Source organism: Mesocricetus auratus, unplaced genomic scaffold (genome assembly GCF_017639785.1).
Source record: "Mesocricetus auratus isolate SY011 unplaced genomic scaffold, BCM_Maur_2.0 Super-Scaffold_100033, whole genome shotgun sequence".
NCBI lineage: Eukaryota > Metazoa > Chordata > Mammalia > Rodentia > Cricetidae > Mesocricetus > Mesocricetus auratus.
In genome coordinates, this window is record NW_024429213.1 from 9352370 (window position 1) to 9370815 (window position 18446).

The 18446-nt window shown below is 50.9% G+C and overlaps 1 protein-coding gene across 1 annotated transcript in view; it reads left to right on the top strand.

The window, feature by feature from the left end:
* Positions 1 to 1195: 1195 nt before the first annotated feature.
* The window catches only part of Bcor (BCL6 corepressor), a 123161-nt gene continuing 105910 nt past the window's right edge, over positions 1196 to 18446 (top strand). Inside the window, exon 1 of the mRNA XM_021233237.2 lies at positions 1196 to 1329. The gene's annotated coding sequence lies outside the window, so the exon portion shown is untranslated. The remainder of the gene's footprint in view (positions 1330 to 18446) is intronic.

Consider the following 18446-nt stretch of genomic DNA (forward strand, 5'->3'; position numbering starts at 1 on the left):
GCCAAGAGTTCCAGACCAGCCTGGGGCTACAGAGTAAGATGGCCTCAAAACCAAAAAATAAAATAACCACAGAACTGCAACCCTTAGGTAGATTTCCCAGGTCCACCTATTAAAAGGGAAGCCAGTGAACCTTGTTTGGTGGGTATGTCCTCCAGTCTTCTTGCTGTGTCCAGAAAAATCAACTATAGTTGAAGTTTTCCCTGTCCCTCATCATGAAAAGTCTATACAGCAAATTTTGTGTGTGTGTGTGCACGCGCAAGTAGGAGTAGGCTGAGACCAAGCAACAGCAGCTTTGGGAATGTGCCTTCAATTGCTTGCCAGGATGATTGACCTGGGTAGGGGTGGGGGCAAGGGTAGGGATGGGAGGCTAATGTATTTTTAAATAAGATTTCTTGTTACCGGGAAACATTCAACAACAATAACAACAGAGAGAGAGAGAGAGAGAGAGAGAGAGAGAGAGAGAGAGAGAGAGAGAGAGAGAGAGAGAGAGAGAGAGAGAGAGAGAGAGAGAGAGAGAGAGAGAGAGAGAGAGAGAGAGAGAGAGAGAAGAAAGATAAGGGGGAGGGAAGCTACAAGATTTATTCAACCAAGACAATCCTATTAGGAAGAACAATGGTTAGTGTTTTTTGTAAAATCACTTTCCATCAATGTGCCTGTCAATCATTTATTCAGACACCCATTCTCTCAATACTTATCGAGTGCCTACTGTATGCTAACCACATTGCTCCATGCAAATGTAATAGGTGTCAAAGTGAACACTAGCTTTTCTAGATGAATCTGTACTTTGGATAACAAGGTGATTGCTGCTACAGGCTGTTTAACCAACCTGAACTGGATTGGTTCACATCTTCACATAACTCGCAGGTAACTGAATCAGCAGCATAACTACGTTTTCTCTGTGCCTCAGTTTCCTGCTCTGCAAAGCAAGGCCCTAGCACAGAGCCCGGAGTGAGGGCCATCAGTATTACCACAGCCACCTCACCCCGGTACTCTCAGGGCCACTTCGTATTTCTGACTCTGCTAGCCAAGCAGTCTGCCGCTGACCCTGGAAATCGGGTCACAGTAGACAAGGCGGGGTGTGCAGGACGCAGAGGGAGGGGTCCTTTACGCGCGGCCACTCGAGTTTCCCTAGAGCCGCCGGATAGTTTAAAAACTCAGTTCGGAGGAAGGGCAAGGGCGTGAAGTGGCTCTTTCGATCTGAGACACCCCCCTCCCGGAGACATCACCCCCTCCCCCCAGCCAGGCGCGGAGTGAAATCTTAGAAGCCGAGGCTGCTGGGTTCGAGCGGAATGCCGGAGTCGGTGGAAGTCGGCGCTAGTCCACCCGAAGGTCAGCGAGTTGTTTTGAGTTCTCGTACCCGGAAGGGGGGGCAGGGAGGAGAGGACGCCGGGGCCCCAGAGACCCCGCGTCAGAGCAGAAATTGTTTGTGCTCCGGAACAGGCAGCTCAGCGGAAGCCGCGACGGGGGCGGGTCACGTGCGGCGGTGGCCGTGCAGCTGGCTGGGGAGCCCGGCTAAGACAAGGGCCCGACCGGGCGGGGGTGGCGCGGGGCGGAGGCTTTCGCAGCCCAAGGTGGAAGCCGAGTAGTCGGGGCTCCGGGAGCTCGGGGGAGCCCGGAGCTCGGGCTCGGGAGGAGCGCGCCTTAAGGAGGGGTGCTGTGGGACCCGGGGCGCCCCGAGCTCTGCGCGCTGCGGCGCGGGCGGGAGGACAAGGATGGCTGGGGGCAGCGTGGGGGCAGAGGGACGCCGGCGGGGCTCCCTCCTGGCAAGATTGAGATCCACGCGGAGATTACGCGGGTGTCTGAGACCCGAACAGAGAGGCGCCGCTCTTGCAGTCACCGGCCTTGTTTTCTTCTCTCTGGCAAATCCCGGAACGACCGGAACCGCCATCCTTGTCTGTGTCCCAGGGGCACCCCACTACGCTTGGGGGAGGGTGCGTCCTACAGGGTTATCCCGGTGGGGGGAGGGCAGCAGAAGTGGCTTAGCAAGATGTGAGTCTGTGGCGCGCACGAATTCACACCCCCCCTCCTCCGGGAGAGACGAGATCCACTTTGGGCCTCCTCAGGTCGATGGTCGAGGGGGGTTAGTGAAGAGAAACTACCTGCACCATTCGCGTGGAGTGGGCCTCACACTTGCCCTAAGTGGCGCGTAGCACTCTTGCGTGGGAGGGTTAGGGACACAGACTTGGTTATCTGCCAGACCCTTGGGAACTCCCCACTGTGGTGTAGCCTTCATTCGCCAGTGACCTGGAATATATTTCCCTTCCTAGGGGAGTCCACGAGGCTCGGGACTGAGGCCGTTCCTCTAGCGAAGGCTGAGAACAGTTGTCTTGCAAAGTTTCCTGTACTCCTCCCCACACACCCCAGTTGAGGAAGGGTGGCTCTTCCGGAGGTGAGGGAGGAGAGAATAGCCACGAAGCTAGGACTAGTGTGCTTAGTGCTGCGACCCTAGGGGGACACCGGGCCCCAGCGTGTTCATATTCCAGACGTTGCACTTCAGTTCGCTGCAGCGTCTTCTCATGGTCGTGACAACCGGTGCTGAGCAGAGTCCGGGACGACAGGAGACGCCATTTGCACTCACCCCCCCATCCCACTCCCCCCCCCGCCACCGCGCGCAGGTTGGCGGGGACGGAGTTGTCGCCCTCCGCAGAAGCATATTTTCTGGCAGTGACACTGATTAGATGCTGTGCCGCTACGTGCACAGAATCGGGGTGGGCCTTCATCACTCCTGTTCGTCACACACTTTTCTGGTGGGAAAGTTGTGGGCTCCCCCACCCGCCCCTTTCGCCGCACAGCTGCTGTCTCCGGGGGAGGAATTAGGAGAACGTGTTGGCTCAGCCTCGGGAGAGAGGATCTCGCCGGCCTGGGGAAGCCGCCGGGCCCGGGCCTCGAAAATCCAGCCCTGGCTTTGCGTCGAGCTGCCGAGTGAGGCGCTTACCGCGCCCGGCCAGCCGAGGCCTGGTTTCCATCTGCCCCTTTTGCCTCCGTGTTAAGTTCGCCGGGGAAAACCCAACGATCCGTGCAAAGCCCCTCAGAGGAGCGCTACCCCCACCCCAGCCTGATCCTGACCGATGGAAAAAATGACAGTATAGGTCAGAACAGGCTGCCTGGGAGTATTAATGTGGCTGCCTCTGTTCCCGGTGCTGGAGGAGGATGGGCGCCTCGCCAGGAAACCGCCGAGGGAGGAGCCATGAGGGCCGCCTGCCCCTCTTGAGGCTAGAAAACGTGGATTCTCAAAGGGACCAAAGAAATGTGGTCAGACAGCTACGGGAACTTATCCCAGTTAAATACGGATTCGCAGTGTATATTTTAAGGGACAACCCCTCCCCCACAATCAAACACACCGAGTCGGTTAAAAATAGGATGAGAACAGGTTAATCTGTAGACGTGAATCTTCCTGTACTGTCTACTTATGAAACATGTCTTCTGGAGGGTCTAAACTGAATCCCATTATCTTGGTACAGTCGATGTGTCCTAAGATCTAAGGTGTCCTCGTTGCGCTCCATCTTCGAGAACCTTTAATTAATAGAACTCAAAGGGATTGTTTCAGTTATAGCTTCTATTTGAGGCTGCTTACTCTTCCTTGCATACTCCTGCCTCCGGTTGTTTGTACTCCGCTTTTACACCCCACTCTTGTGGCTTTACCCTTGCCGTTCTTTTCCTGCTTACGTGCTGCTGGGTGCGGGCAGAAGGAGGCCGCCGAGCTGTGCAGCTACTGCTGCTGACGGCGCCTTCGCCGCCTCCGCCCTCGGACTCTCACTTGCGCACCACGCGGCCTCTGAGGAGGGGAAATGTGAACTCTCCGGGTGGCGCTCGAGAACTGGATTCCGATTTGGGTCTGAGGAATTGTTTCAGAGAGACAGTTCGGTCAAGGCTTGTAAGGGATTGGGAGACGGTACGGGGCAAGCCCCAGAGGTGAGCCAAGTCCCCAGGAGCAAACCTTAAAGGTGTCCATGCTCTTTGTCTTTCTCTGGGCTGGTGGCCTGGCTTCCTCCAGCCCATCGCCAGCTCTTGTAAATGAGTAGTCTACCACTGGTAGCCACGTATGAGAAATGCCTTGTCTTATAAAAGGGAAAGAGCAACCTCATGACATAAGTTATAGTTGACTCTTCAGCCCCCCCCCCGCATCTCTGTATCATGCTATATGTAGATAGTAAGGAGCCTTTCTTAAACAGGAACCTGGCCAACCCTGTTCACACAAACAGTACTTATATTTGGGCGACAGTGAAATGTGGTCCCCCAATGGCGGAGCACCTGACTTTTACCCAGTCTCTTTAGAATAAGGTAGCCTTGAATCAGCAACAAGGGTGGGCTGGAAGAGTATTCTGAAAGACCCGTACTGTATCCCCTAAGATTGCTGGGAGCCTGTGGGCATGGTGTCTGATCCTTGGCTGGAACTTGACATTAATCCACACTAAATGAATTCCATTAAAGAGCACTCTCGCAGGGCGTGGAGGCTCATCCTTGCAAGCCTAGCACTGAGGATACTGAGGATAGTCTTAAACTCCAGGCCCGCCTGGGATACAAAGGGAGGTCCTGTGAGGAGTAGGGGAAGGCTTCCACACCACCAGTACATACCTTTAAGGGATAAGGTGTCAAGAGATAGTCTGAGGACATTTTGCATTAACTTTTCTGGGGATTGCTGGACAGTGGTAGCATAGGCCTTTAGTCCCAGCAGCCCAGCACTGGGGAGGCAGATGCAGGAGGATCCTTTAGTTTGAGGCCTGCCTGGCCTACAGAGCTAGTTACAGGACAAGCCTGTAACTACATAGAGAAACCCTGTCTCCAAAACCAAAATCTTTTCTGGTGACAGTAACAATGCTCTTTCTACTTAGCTCATACATGCCTCTGAATAGAGAGAAACCTGGGGAAACTTAATGTGGAGGTACCCCCCCCCCATAGGAACGAAATCCTAGTGCACTCCAGCGGTCTAAGCATTTATGTGTGTAAGCGGATTCTCTTCAAAGCAACTCTGTTATGAGGTGGACACTAAGACTGCTTTCTTTGCCTTACAGATTGAGGACACTGAGGTCCAGAATTGTTAAGTAGCTTGTCCAAAGCTCCAACGTTTAGAATAGGCTCTGGGTTGACTAGAAAGAGGGTTGTGTTGCTTCGCCTATACTGTAATCTACGTAATTTATTTAAGGGGGTGTTTCAAAGGGACTAACTGGACCCTTCCAAAGGAAAATGTGGTTTGTGATACCCCACAGTTTGGGCTATGATTTTGTAAAGGAAAGCTCCAGAGTACGGGAACAGAATCTGCCATGACTCTGCAGCACAGAAAGGGCCTGGGAAGGTTGTGCAAAGGCCCCTAGCCCACCTAGCCACACAGCATCCGGCAGTCACGTCCGCCGGAGGCGCCTAGGACCTGGGGGTAGCAGATTGCCTAGGAACTCCTTATCACCCATCGTCAGTGGTCCTGTGCGGCTTAGCTAAACGGCCGCCCGCGGCGGTGGCTGGTTTGTGCAGGTCCCCTAGCTCCAGGCGCGCCCCTGGAATCCTCCGGTGGGTCTGGCTAGATGCCTAGTGGCGCCTCCCGAAGCTCCCGGTTTCTCTCCACTTGAGGCGCCAGCCCTGGGCTGAACTCCATTGCCTGGGGCTAGAGAACCCCTTTCATTAGTCCAGGTTGGGACAGCTGGTTCTGGTTGTTAGCATGAAACCCAGCTGGGTTTACCACTAGCTCCCTAGTCCCCCACCCCCAGTCCCGCGCGCGCACAAGCACGCTTTCCAAGTGCGCTTCGGCCCTCCACTTTCCCTTCCTCTTCCTGGCTCGTTCTGGTGCTTCGAAAGCTCGCCGCGATTGTTTGCTTCGAAGAGTCCAGGTGGGGAGTCTGTGCTGCCCTTCCCCCAGCTCGCGTTTATGTACACGCTGCTAAAGCCTGGGGCGCACTGCCAGGACTATGGATCCCCTTGTCCCTCGAGAAGTGGCAGCTGCTGGCGACGATCTATTCTATCTGTGCTTCGGAGTGACCCCTGTTGTAAAAATAGGAGGCCTGGGGGTTGGGGAGTAAATCCCCCCCTCCCACAAAGGCTAGTAGGTCTGTCTTGTCCAGAATACGTGGACCACAGCATCCCTGATGGGGGATGTCCTCAGCAAGAAATCACCACACATCCCTACTTGCCCTGGTGAGGCTAAGCGGCCTAGGCATTTGGGGGCTTAGCGGTTTAGGGAGCCCAGAGGAGGCAGTCCAGGCAAGGGAGCCCTGGCGCATCCAGGCAAAACACCTTTCCTGGGACCTTGAAACCCAGGGGATCCCCTGCCATCTTCGCGTGACGAGTAGCGAGACGCTGGTGATTAAGTGTTTCAGGCTCCTTCCCGGCTTGTGGCTCTCTTGCTTTCCACAAGGCTGGAAAGATAAAACCGGGGCGGGCGGCGGGGGGTGGGGGCGGGGGGTGGGTGTGGAGACGGCGCACATCACTGTGCTCTCGACTTTCCTCTCCAAGTTCAGTGTTGGCTCAGAGTGTGCCCCCCCTTCCCGCCCCAGCCTACACCTCGTTGTGGCTCGAAGGCCTCTGTCTCCATCTTCGTTGGCTCAAACGTCGAATTATCATGGGGAGGGGGCATATATTGCCAAAGCCACTAACCCCCTCCCCCACTCCTATAGGGATAAACCTAAACACAGGATTCCCACACCCACACCCCGGACTAATCCTTCCTCGCCTCCTGGGATTAACTGGACTCACAGGTCCATAAAACACTTCCGGCGGGGCCAGAGGGTCTGTCTGCAGAAATACTTTAAAATAGTCCTCGGTGGTCGGGAGTCGGAATTGACTGGGCGGGAGGAAGTGAATAAACAGACAATCCGTGATTTATTTATTTATTTATTTATTTACTTTTTAGCTGTGAAGGGAACCACCTCAAGCAGGAGAAGGCTAGACAAATTCCAGAAAACGGTGCAGCATTTTACCAAATGACACAGACCCGGGGTAGCATGGGAAATCACCCAGCACAGCCGGGTTTCACCTGGCTTCTGACCTCTCTTCTTCAACGATGAAGACAAACACTCTGAAACTTGGGGGGTGGGGTGCGTGTGTGGAGGCAGCCTCCTCATCTGTAAAATGGAAATGTTAACACTTTCTATCCCCGTAGGTGGGTTCAGAAGATGGAAGTGTTAAAGTCCTTTGCAAATGCAGCTGGGTCCGTCCAGGTCTCTGTGGAGTGTGTTCTGTTCTCTCCCACATATGGAAAAACCAGTGCTTTGTTCATTAAAAGGCAATAGAACTAAACCCGCCCCCAAATCCCTGCAAGAATATGGAACATACAGTGTATCCAAACAGCACATTCCTTTTGGAACCTTCTCTTTCTTTTATATCACTTCAAATTAAGTTTCAGAAGAACGGGAGAATCTTTGGGATGTTTTAAGAAAATTCCCCATTAAAATTCGAGGTTAATGAGAACGAAAAGAGTCCTTTAAAATGGATTAAACCACATTTTAAGACGAAAACCGGAAGAATATAAATTCAATGTAGCTTCCTGGCCTTGTCCCCTAATGTGGGTCTGCAGAGCAGATGCCGGTGAATAGCCCACCCACCCGCTACACACACACACACACACACACACACACACACACACACACACACACACAGGGCCCCGGATGTAGGGTTTGACAGATTTGAACAGCTAACTGCAAGGTGATGTAGGCATCCTGGGAGCAAGGCGATGACTTGCTTAAAATGAATATCAAAAGACTTAGGCCTGCTTCTGTTTCCTGGAGGAGCTACTAAAACTGAGGAGGTGAGGGGAGCCCTGTAATCTTCCCTGAAGGATTCACTTAGCCTGCCTGGCCCCGTGTGGTGGCCAGGTTCATGGAGGATGAAGCCCCAGGATGAGCTTTAATCCAGCCCCTAGAATTGGCGCGAGTTGGGGTAGGGGTGGCGTGGTGGAGAGACTCCAGTTGGGCTCCACAGGCCTTCCTCTCACTTCCCTGGCTCCGAGACCTCTGGCGAGGGCTAACCAGCCTCCATCTCACTGTCCTTCGCCGTAAGCACTTCCCGCCCTGACGCCCAAGCTGGATCTCCAGGCCTCCGCTTCCTGGCAGCCTCGCTCTTCCCCTTCGTGATTCATTTAGCAGCGGTTCAGAAAGCCTGTTTACCTCGGCAGTCTTGGGCGACTCGATCTGTATAAAAAGCCCCTACGCCAGCGCCGACCAGTAGGGGGGGATTGTTTTATAGATTATTTTTCCTCCTGGTTTTTGTTTTGTTTTGTGTTTTTTAAACCAGAAGGCGAGGTTGGAGAGGGGGTGGGGTGGCGTATTGCTGCTGTTTTCGAAAACACTGTATTTGAAAGAGAAACAAAAGCCGTTTAGGAGGCAGCAAGGCTGTTTTTACATGTAAAAAAAGTGCAGCGAATACCTAGGGGCCCCCAGTAGAGATAAACTAAACGCTCGGCGGATTTTGACAATTAGCAGTTAATCTGCTATCTGCGGTCACCAAACAAGTTTTAAGGCTCTGACGGTACTGAATTCCTGTTCCAGTTGAGCCCGGATCAGTTGGGCACATCCGATGCCCGTAGTTTCTCCCAGTGCAAATCCGTTTCCCAGGCTGGGGCACTGATTTGAGTCTCATTAGATTCTCTTGGGCACCCTAAGATCTTCTGCCTGCATCGCCGCTTGGAATCTGGCCTTGTCTGATTCAGAATTGTCCAAAGTGGTTTCACCCCCTGGTTTCACAGGCCTATGGATTTTGCTCGTTGTAGACCTCCAAAGATTAGCAATGAATGGTAGAAACTAAAGTGACTCTCTTGGCCTGGAAGGCTGACTGACACACAGCCTGGGAAGTCCATTCGGGTGCGCGCTAACCTCCCCTAGGGCCGCTGCAGCCTGCGTTCATCTTCGGCCTTGGCGGACCAGGGCGGGCGGGGTAGGCCAGAAGGCACTAAGCGCCTGGAGCCTGCACGATGATAAATATTGCGCAGACAGCCCATAAATAATTTGCATTATGTTCAGCTGACAACGCAGGGCGATTAATTTTAATAGCTACATATTTGCCTGGGCTGCTGCTTTCGTAGGCCCGGTAATGAAAGGCGAGAGGCCGCCCTGGCTCCGTGCTCGTGGTCCCGGAAGGCAGCCGGGAGGAACGGGAAGAAGGCCCGCTGCGGTGTCTCCTGCAGGCAGTCCCCAGGGATTCCCGGTCCCTGGGCACCCCATCTTGCCCGCTGCGCAGTGTAGAAGTGGGGTGCGCGCACGGCCCGAGCAATCCCGAGGCCTCAAGCAACAGGAGCCACCATAATGACACTGCAATTTGTCTGGGTGGAGAGAGCCACTTGTGGGCAGGGAGACCCTGCCTGGGCCATGAGCCCCACCCAGAGCAAACACGTAGTGAATTCGGGAGAGTATATCACAGTCCTCTTTGGTCGCCAGGGGAAGGGCTGGTGTTCTCCAATGCCTATTCGCCAGTGGGACATGAGCTTGGCGGGTTCTCTGCCCACCTCTCGGCAGGGGCAAGGGGCAAAACAATGCCTTGATGTTCGCATGTCCTGTCCTCTCTTGTTTGGTTCAGAGTCCTCTTTGCCCATTCTGCACCCCGAGGGAAGCCCCTCCTCCCCACTACTGCTCCTGGTTGCAAAGCGCAGCTCATCTAAAGGATGGAAGAAAGGGTCCCGAGCAGCTCTTGAAAAGAGGGGGCGGGGAGGATAACGCGGCGAGGAAGGACACAGCACAACGACTGCCGCGGTCCCGTGGTGGCCCGGTACGTGCGTGTGCGTGTCTATGTGTGCGTTGCGATGACAAAGCCTCGCTGCCGTCAGCAAGCTCCAGGCTGCTCTAGCGTGGGTGGGGGAGGGGAAGAGAAAGTAGTGGGGGGTGGAACCCTCGCTAGCGTAGGTAGCGGGGAACCAAAGCTTCCCTGGAGAAAGAGTTCATTCATGAGCTACAGGAGTCTTCCCAACCCGGCCAGGTGGAGCAGGCTGAAGCCAGCACCTGTGTATTTGCCTTTTTGGAAACAAGCTAAAGCATCGATCATTACCATATTTTAATTGCCTCTCTCAAAGGTCATCTATTATTACGGGTTGCGTGGAGGGCTGGCTAAGGGGTCTGCAACCCTTTAGAGTGTGTGTGTGTGTGTGTGTGTGTGTGTGTGTGTGTGTGTGTGTGTGTGTCTGTGTCTGTGTCTGTGTCTGTGTCCTCTGAGACAATGCTCCTAGCTTTGCTCGAAATGCCATTCTGGGTGTCCGCGAGCGCCTGCGAGACGGTCACGACGTGCTGGATCCACGAAGACCTGACTGCGGGCACAATAAAAGCCGAGCAGGCGGCAGAGGGCCGTGCAGACTCACGGGTTTTCTTTTTAGAAACGGTGGTGCGAAGAGACTTGACAATAATAACACGCAGCAGGATTAAATCAGGGCGGGAAGAAGAAAATGCATTTTCGTTTCTAGGACTAAAGACTGTGTTTAACCCATCAGGTCCCCCAAGAGCTTTTTTTATGCTCACATAGAGACAGGTGCGGGACATACAGCGGCTTGGGACAATCCATTTTTCATATTAATCTCTTCCCTTCTTTGAGCATGATTGTCAATTACAGTGAGGGAATAGTTTTAATGTTTATCCTTTTGTTTTATGGGAAATTATGTCAGACTAGCTGAAAGGGAGGAAAAAACGTTGAGGTGGGTTGTTTTTTTTTTAACTTTTGAAAAGAAAGTATGTGTTTTTCCTTAGGATGTTTTCTCCCTTTTCTTCTTTTTAAATCGCTTTCAAAAACTCTTTTTTTGGGGGGGAGAGATTCGAGACAGGGTCTCTCTGTGGCTTTGGAATCTGTCCTGGAACTCACTCTGTAGAGCAGGCTGGCCTCAAACTCACAGAGATCTGCCTGACTCTGCTGGGATTAAAGGCGTATGCCACCAAACGCCCGGCTGGCTTTCAGAAACTCTTGAGGCAGAAGGCTGTAGTCAGAGGTAGCAGAGGGTGGGACTTCTTGGGATGCCAGTGAAGTGGGCCACAGCAACTCTGAACTTGACTTTCTCAAAAGCCTGGCATCTGTGAGCCACCATGCTGTTTCTGGGAATCCCGCCTGATGGAGCCAAGGCCTAGGGCAGGCTCCTTGGAGAGTTGGAGGGTCTTGACTGTCCCCACACCTGGCCTCCTGGCCCCACCAGCAGCCAGCTCTGCTGGGAGGAAGGTAGAGCCAGATGATGATCCAAAGCCCCAGAGACTGCCTGGCTTTCTCCTCCCCTGTAATCATAAGCAGATGCACTTAAACTCCTTTCATCAGAGGAAGCCCGAAGCCCTTTAACAGGCTGCAATGAAAACCTTGGAAAGGCCTATCAGCCTGCCTGGTGTTGGGGCCCCTGAGCCCATTTCTCAACTAAGTCAGTCTGGTGTTCCCAGAGTGGAAGCTTCTGTGGTACCTGAAAGGCCACAAAAGTCTACCCAAGCAAGGCAGAGTTCCAGGACTGCTGCTGAGTGTGTGGATACAGACCCTATAGAAACAGGCACAGGAGGGAAGCCAGCAGCCAGTGCGGCAGAAAGGACCAGGTGTGAGAGGGTTAGGAAGGAAGATGGAATATTTAGAACAGTTCCTGAGGTACTCAGAGTATCCTCCTGTGACACTGCATTGTAATCTGTCTCCCCTACTAAACTCCAGATTCTGCAAGGGCAGCGACTGTTTGATTTATCTGTAGGCCCTGGCACAATGGAAGCCATTGAAATTCGTGGACAATGACAGCTGTGGTGGAAAAGCTCTGGAACAAGATATATCTAGACAACATAGTAGTTCTACCCCAAGAGGCCTGGAACCTCAGTTTCCTCGTCTGTAAAATGGGCATGAGAATGACTATGTTCAAGGAGTTGGGAGAAGATCAGATTAAGTAATTGTGCAGAAAGTTCCAGGGAGATCATAATAAACTCTTAATGAATATCCTGCCCTTTTTCTTGAAGAAGGGAAGGGAGGATTGGAACTGAGTGTTTGTAATACACGTGTGTGGGGGGGGCATAGCTCCTAGCTGAGTCTATGTCTTACTGGCTCGGGGTTTGAATTAGAAGAAAAAATTGCATCTAGGACAGGTGGTTTAGTGGTGAGTGCCTTGGTGCCCATGCTTTTGTTTGTTTGTTTGTTTGTTTGTTTTTTCGAGACAAGGTTTCTCTGTGGCTTTGGATGCTATCCTGGAACTAGCTCTTGTAGACCAGGCTGGTCTCGAACTCACAGAGATCCTCCTGCCTCTGCCTCCTGAGTGCTGGGATTAAAGGTGTGCACCACCAACGCCTGGCAGTGCCCACTCTTGAGGGGATGGAGAAAGGGTGTTCTGTACGTAGCACCACCGAAAGAGGAGGAGGAAAAAAAGGAGGAGGTGGATGAAGAGAAGGAGGAGGATTTGCTTCCAAAGGTCCATTTACTGAGTATGGTGGCTCATGACATGATCCCAGTACTGCAGGAGCTATCCCGGCTTAGATAGTGAGCTCCACGTATGCTACAGTGTGCTTTGGAGCTACAGGCAGGTAGCCTGGAAGCTGTGAACAATTGGAGGGAGGTCTTAGGCAAGGGGCTAGTTCTCCTGCACTGAGGCCAGGCTGCCAAAGAGTGGCCAGCAGCTGTGGCCTAAGAGAGGTGTCTCTTCAGGCCTGACCTCTGCCTGCCTATTGTGGTGTATTTTATCTTTGACAGGGAAGGGATAGGCGTTGCTGGCTTCTCTTTACTGCTGTTCCGAATTGTGGTCTGTTCCAGAGCTTCCCACTTATCCTCCCAACGCTATCAGCACCAGACATGCACAATTTGCTCATTTTTTCCCTCCACATGGTAGGCTGTATTACTCTCAACATTGGGGATCAAACCCAGAGTCTTGTGAATGCCAGATGAGAGCCTACCCCTCCCTTTCTTTTGTAGTGATGGGGTCCTACTTTATGCATGTTGGGCAAATGTTCTACTGCTGAGCTGTGTCCACAGCTTGCTTGAGTGCCCCCTCCCATTTTCTTGTGTTTGAATGTGTCCTGCCTTTCCACCGTATTCTCTGAGCAGGGACTTTTTTTTTTTTTATAAAGGTTGTCGGCTTGATCAGAATCTTTTTTTAAGTTTTTATTTTTATTTTTTATTATGTATGCTTATAGTGTTCTATGCTTGGACACCAGAAGAAGGCACCAGATCTCATTACGGATGGTTGTGAGCCACCATGTGGTTGCTGGGAATTGAACTCAGGTCCTCTGGAAGAGCAGGCAGTGCTCTTAACCTCTGAGCCATCTCTCCAGCCCTGAGCAGGGACTTTTAATCAAACCCAGAACGTGCAGATATGGCTAGTCTCACTAGCCAGTTTGCTTTGTCTCCTCCTTAGGAGGCTAGAATTACAGGTGGTCCTTTCTGTGGATTCTGGGAATCTGAACTCCAGTCCTGAGCAGTTGGGTGATGAGAGCTTTAACCATGAGCCATCTCCCTCGTGTGCACCCTCCACCCCCAGTGAAATGACCTTCCTAGGTAGCCCACATTGGTCTTGAACTCCCGGCCTCAAAGGATTCTCCTTACCTCAGACTCCTGAGTCAGCTGGCTCTTATTCTTTTCTCCTTAGTTGCTCTGTTTGTGGTATTGGGGAGGCGGATTCCCCTCTTCCATCTTTCACACTCTGTGTCTTGCAGTCCCCTACTCAGATCTCTCCCAGGAGGACAGATTAAGACTAAGGTCAGTGGGTTGCCCGAATGAGGAAAGGGTAAGGAAGAGTCCTCTTGGGGTAATCAAGCAGGAGGGCCTAGCCTTGTGAATGGAAACTCATTTGACTGGGGTGTGAGGAAAGAAACAGCAGAAGCTGGTTCACCTGCCATTCCTTTTCTCCTCAGAAACAAAGACAGGTATCTACATCCAAGAGAAGAAATGTGGGGGAGGGAGAGAAGAGGTGGAAAAGCGAATCCCACTGGGGGAGTCCTTGCTTTTTGCTGTTTACCTGGGCAGCCAGTGTAGGTCAGGAGGGAGAAACAGGGTCTTTGGTGAAGCCCCTTCACGGGCAAGGGAATATAAAATCGACTCTCAGGAAGACATAGGTCAGCATCCTGCAGGGCTTTTGTAAAGAGCACAGTGTTGTGAGCTGGGTGAGGTGACATATGCCTGTAATCTGGGCACTAGGACAGCACAAGCAGGAATTTCACAAATTTATTGACTCTAGCCTAGGCTACATATTGAGACTGCCTTAAAACAAGGAACAGGAAGAAAAAAGAAAGAAGTCATAATTTAAAAGCCACTTTTAAAACCATTTTTATGAGTCTTTTCTCTACATATATGTCTGTAGAGCCTGTGACTGCCTGGTGCCCTCATAGGCCAGAAGAAGGTGTCAACTCCCCTAGAATCAGACTGCTGTGAGCTATCCTGTGGGTGTTGGGTCTTCTGAAAGAGCAGCCAGTGCTTTTCACTTCTGGGTCATCTTTGCGCGCGCGCACACACACACACACACACACACACACACACACACACACACACACACTTACTTTTGGCTGGGTGCTGGTGGTGGTGTTTGTACAGGGTCATAGCCTTGCCTGGTCTTGGAACATAGCAAGTAGACCAGGCTGGCCTCACATTCACAGAGATCCACCGACTTCTGCCTCCCAAGCGCTGGGATTAAAGGCAAGCATTGAACATTGTATTACTAAAGGTGGCGGATTTGAGATCACACATGCCCAACATCCTTCCCTTTTAGATCTGTTCTCTCTTGCCTCTTTTTACTGTGCTAAAGATGGAAGCTGGGACTTTGCACACTGAGCTACATGTCCAACAACACGTTTTAAAATCGTATTGTTTATTTTATTGATTTGTTGATTTTTCAAGACAAAACTCACTCTGTAGACCAGACTGACCTCGAACGCAGGGATCCACTTGCCTCTCAAGTGCTGGGATTAAAGGTGTGTGCCACCACTGCCCAGCCTAAAATTGCATTCTGTGTGTGTGTGTGTGTGTGTGTGTGTGTGTGTGTGTGTGTGTGTGTGTGTATGTGTTCCATCTACCATATTGGTGAAGAGGATGAAATTCAGGTCCTCAGGTTAGGTGGCAGGCACCTTTTACCCAATGGATGAGTCATCTAGCTGACCCTGGTTTTTAACCCAGGTCCCTCCCCCACAGATTTAGCAAGATGCTGTGAATTGAACCTCCTCTGTAGCATGTCAGTTGCAGGGAATGAATACAGAAACTATTTATTTATTTATTTATTTATTTATTTATTTATTTATTTATTTATTTGGTTTTTCTTTTCTTTTTTCTTTTTCGAGACAGGGTTTCTCTGTATTGTTTTGGATGCTGTCCTGGAACTCGCTCTGTAGACCAGGCTGGCCTTAAACTCACAGAGATCCGCCTGCCTCTGCCTCCTGAGTGCTGGGATTAAAGGTGTGCACCACCAACACCTGGCTCAGAAACAGTTTAATTCAGCTCACAGATTTTGTAAATCTGAAATTTGGTGGAAAGACTCAGCAGTTGCCGGGGGGGGGGGGGCTGGAATCATGTGGGAAGCATCCTTACTTCCCCCTTAGGTCTGGTTTTTGTCTGGGCCCCGACCTTCACCCCACAGCAAAAACTCAAGGCTCCCCACCGAACCTCCCTAGCCCCCCCCCATGACCAGGACTTCTGCGCTGAGTGGTAGGACAGAATCTCTGAGCAGCACCTTGGGTACCAAGACCAAGTACTCCAGCAGGTAAGGCTGAGTCTTGACCTTGCCCTCAAAAGTCCTGCTGTGTTACTTGTGTCATATTCACTAGTTGCCACTGGGGTCATAGCCTATGAAAATTCAAGGGGAAGGGACATAAACTGTACCCCTCAGGAAGAGTGGCAAAGAACTTGTGACCATGGGGGGAGGGGGGATGTCATAACAGGCACTCTTGAGAGCTAAGCTTAATTAGCAGTGGCTCTAAACAGAATAGTCTACGTTCTAATAGATACTTATACCCTCCAGAGGCCTCATAAATTATACGGGGGCAGGGGAAAGCAAAGAGCTAAAATTAGGCCAGGGTAAAAGAAATACAGCTATAAGGCAAATATGGATTTTTATGAAAAATAGAAAATATCAAAAGACAGCTCTCTCTGTGAGTTTGTCAAGCGTAGGGAGGACTGAAGAAGAATCGAGTGGTAGTCTGACAGCTTTTTGGCGTTTCAGCATTGAAAGGGAAATGGGCAATGGATGAGACTGCCCATGTCGGCTGCTATCTTTCCCCCTGCCATTTGGGGTGCAATGTACAGCAGTCCTCCATTGTTCCAGGCAATACTGTCACTATTGTGTTACAAATAACACCACACCCCGATATGCAGATATCTTTATTGTACAAAGCTACATTTCCTAAAGTAAGTGTGGTGAAGAAGAAAAAAAAAAGAATACGAAATGACTTGAACACTTGATGTTTGTGCCCCCCCCCGGGTGGTTTTAAATACCCAGCACCAATAGTGTTGTGACTGAAAGGGGCTGGGTACATCTCCAGGGCCCCAGGTTCCCATTATCCTTGTCTCTAACCCCTGAATGGAGAGTTTGACTTCTAATTTCATGCTAGGGGTTTCACAGGCAGTATAATTGTATTTGCCTCTGCCTTTGATCTGCTATTTCATTGTGACTCTGACTAGGAGACAGAGATAAAAATGTGGTGGAAAAACATGATTTTGTCTGGCTTTGGAATTTGTGGTTATTATTTTCTCTGACCGCCTTAAAATCTGAAATCAAAATCCTTTTCCCCATTTTTGAACATCCCAAAGGGCTGCTTTCCCCTTCTTTAGTGCAGATATCACTTAAAAAATGTATGTGTTTGGATATTTTGCCTGCATTTATGTTTGTGCACGATGTGAATGCCTGGTACCTGTGGAGGCCAGAACAGGGCATTGGAGTCCCTGGAAGGGAATCGCAGATGTTTGTGAATGACCCTGTGGGTGCTGTAGGAATTGAACCCAGGCCCTGCAGAAGAGCAGCCAGTGCTCTTAACCACTAAGGCATCTCTCTGCCCTGATAAAGATACCATTTTCAGCAAGGTTTTGGGTGCCCTTTGCTGTTAATGTTTTAGATCTCAATGGAAGCTAAAGTCCCTACTGAGTAGAGAAGCCAGAGGTGAACTCTGATCCACTTTTGCTGCCCTCATCAGGACCTACTTGCCAGTATGTGTTTGGTTTTCCACAGCTTCCTTAATGTGACTAGGGTCTGTCAGGCTAGTTCTTATGCTGGAAACCAAAGAAACTCAGACTCCGTAGGAACCTTGTGGGTCAGAACTAAGCAACAGAGGAAACCCACTCTGCCTCTGATCAAGAAGAAAAGAAAGGTGACATAAGGCAGGATGCAGAGTAAAAGGACATCCTAGGAAGGCAGGCTACAAGGCAAACCAGTGTTGGCCAGCTCCTTGGCACAGGAGGCCCTACACTTGATCTTTATTTGGTCATGTCTCATCTGTAGGCTTTAGTGTTCTTAAGTTACTGGAACCATCCTAGGCTGGGGGGGGGGGTGGCAAAGAGAAGTATATCACTGTACCTAGATGTCTTATTTTGAAAGTAAGGTGTGATGTTTTGGGGGTAAGACAGATAGTTTTCTTTGGTTTTGAAAATGTAGCCTTTAAGGTGTGCTGATAATGACAGGTCTCTGTGCACTTGGTGTTAAGTCTTTGAGCATAAGACCTTACAAGGTGGTACAATAGAGTTTGACATCTTTGTAAACTCACTGTAACCCACAAGCCACACTAAAGAGCTGAAGCAGCTTAGCGAATGCTAGAGTGTCTAGCCTGTGCAAGGCACTGGTTCGGGTCCCAGAAACTGAACACAACTTTGAAATGAAAGGTATTCAGACAATAAATCCATAACTGTCTCTCTCCAGAGAAAGACAAATTTAATTTTAAGTGCCTATTCTGTCCTTATAATGAGGAGTCCATTATCCAGGAGAAGGAAGTTCATCTACCCTCTTCATGGGTTTCCTGTGTGTGTGTCCCTTAACCCCCAACCCCTCTGTGCTGAGGATGGTACCCAAAGCTTCTTGTGTGCCTCCAAGCTACATCACCAGGATGCCTGCCTGCCTCTTTCTATGCCATGGACAACCCCATGCCCAGGACTTTGAGGAAGTTGAGAGTGGAGCATTGATAGGGCATCAGTTATCCCCTGGTGACTGGGACTTCTCAAACTGGTACTATTCCCATCTCAGGTTCCCTGCGCCCCTCACATAGAAGCTCATGTAGCCCATCTTCAAAGTCCTACCCAGCCAAGGATAACTTTGAACTTCTGATCTTCCTGGCTCTACCTCATCAGTGCTGGTATTACGGCATGTGCCACCAGGATCTGTTTTATGATATGCTGGGGATTGAACCCAGGGCTTCATTAATGCTAGGCAAAAGCTTCACCAACTAAATTAGCTCCCCAGATTGGGCATTGTTTTTGTTTTTGACAGGGCCTCATGTATCTTGAACTTTTGATTCTCACACCTTATACTACCAAGTTTCTATTCAACTTACAAAAATTAAAAAATATTTTTAAGGCCGGGTGTTGGTGGCGCACGCCTTTAATCCCAGCACTCGGGAGGCAGAGGCAGGCGGATCTCTGTG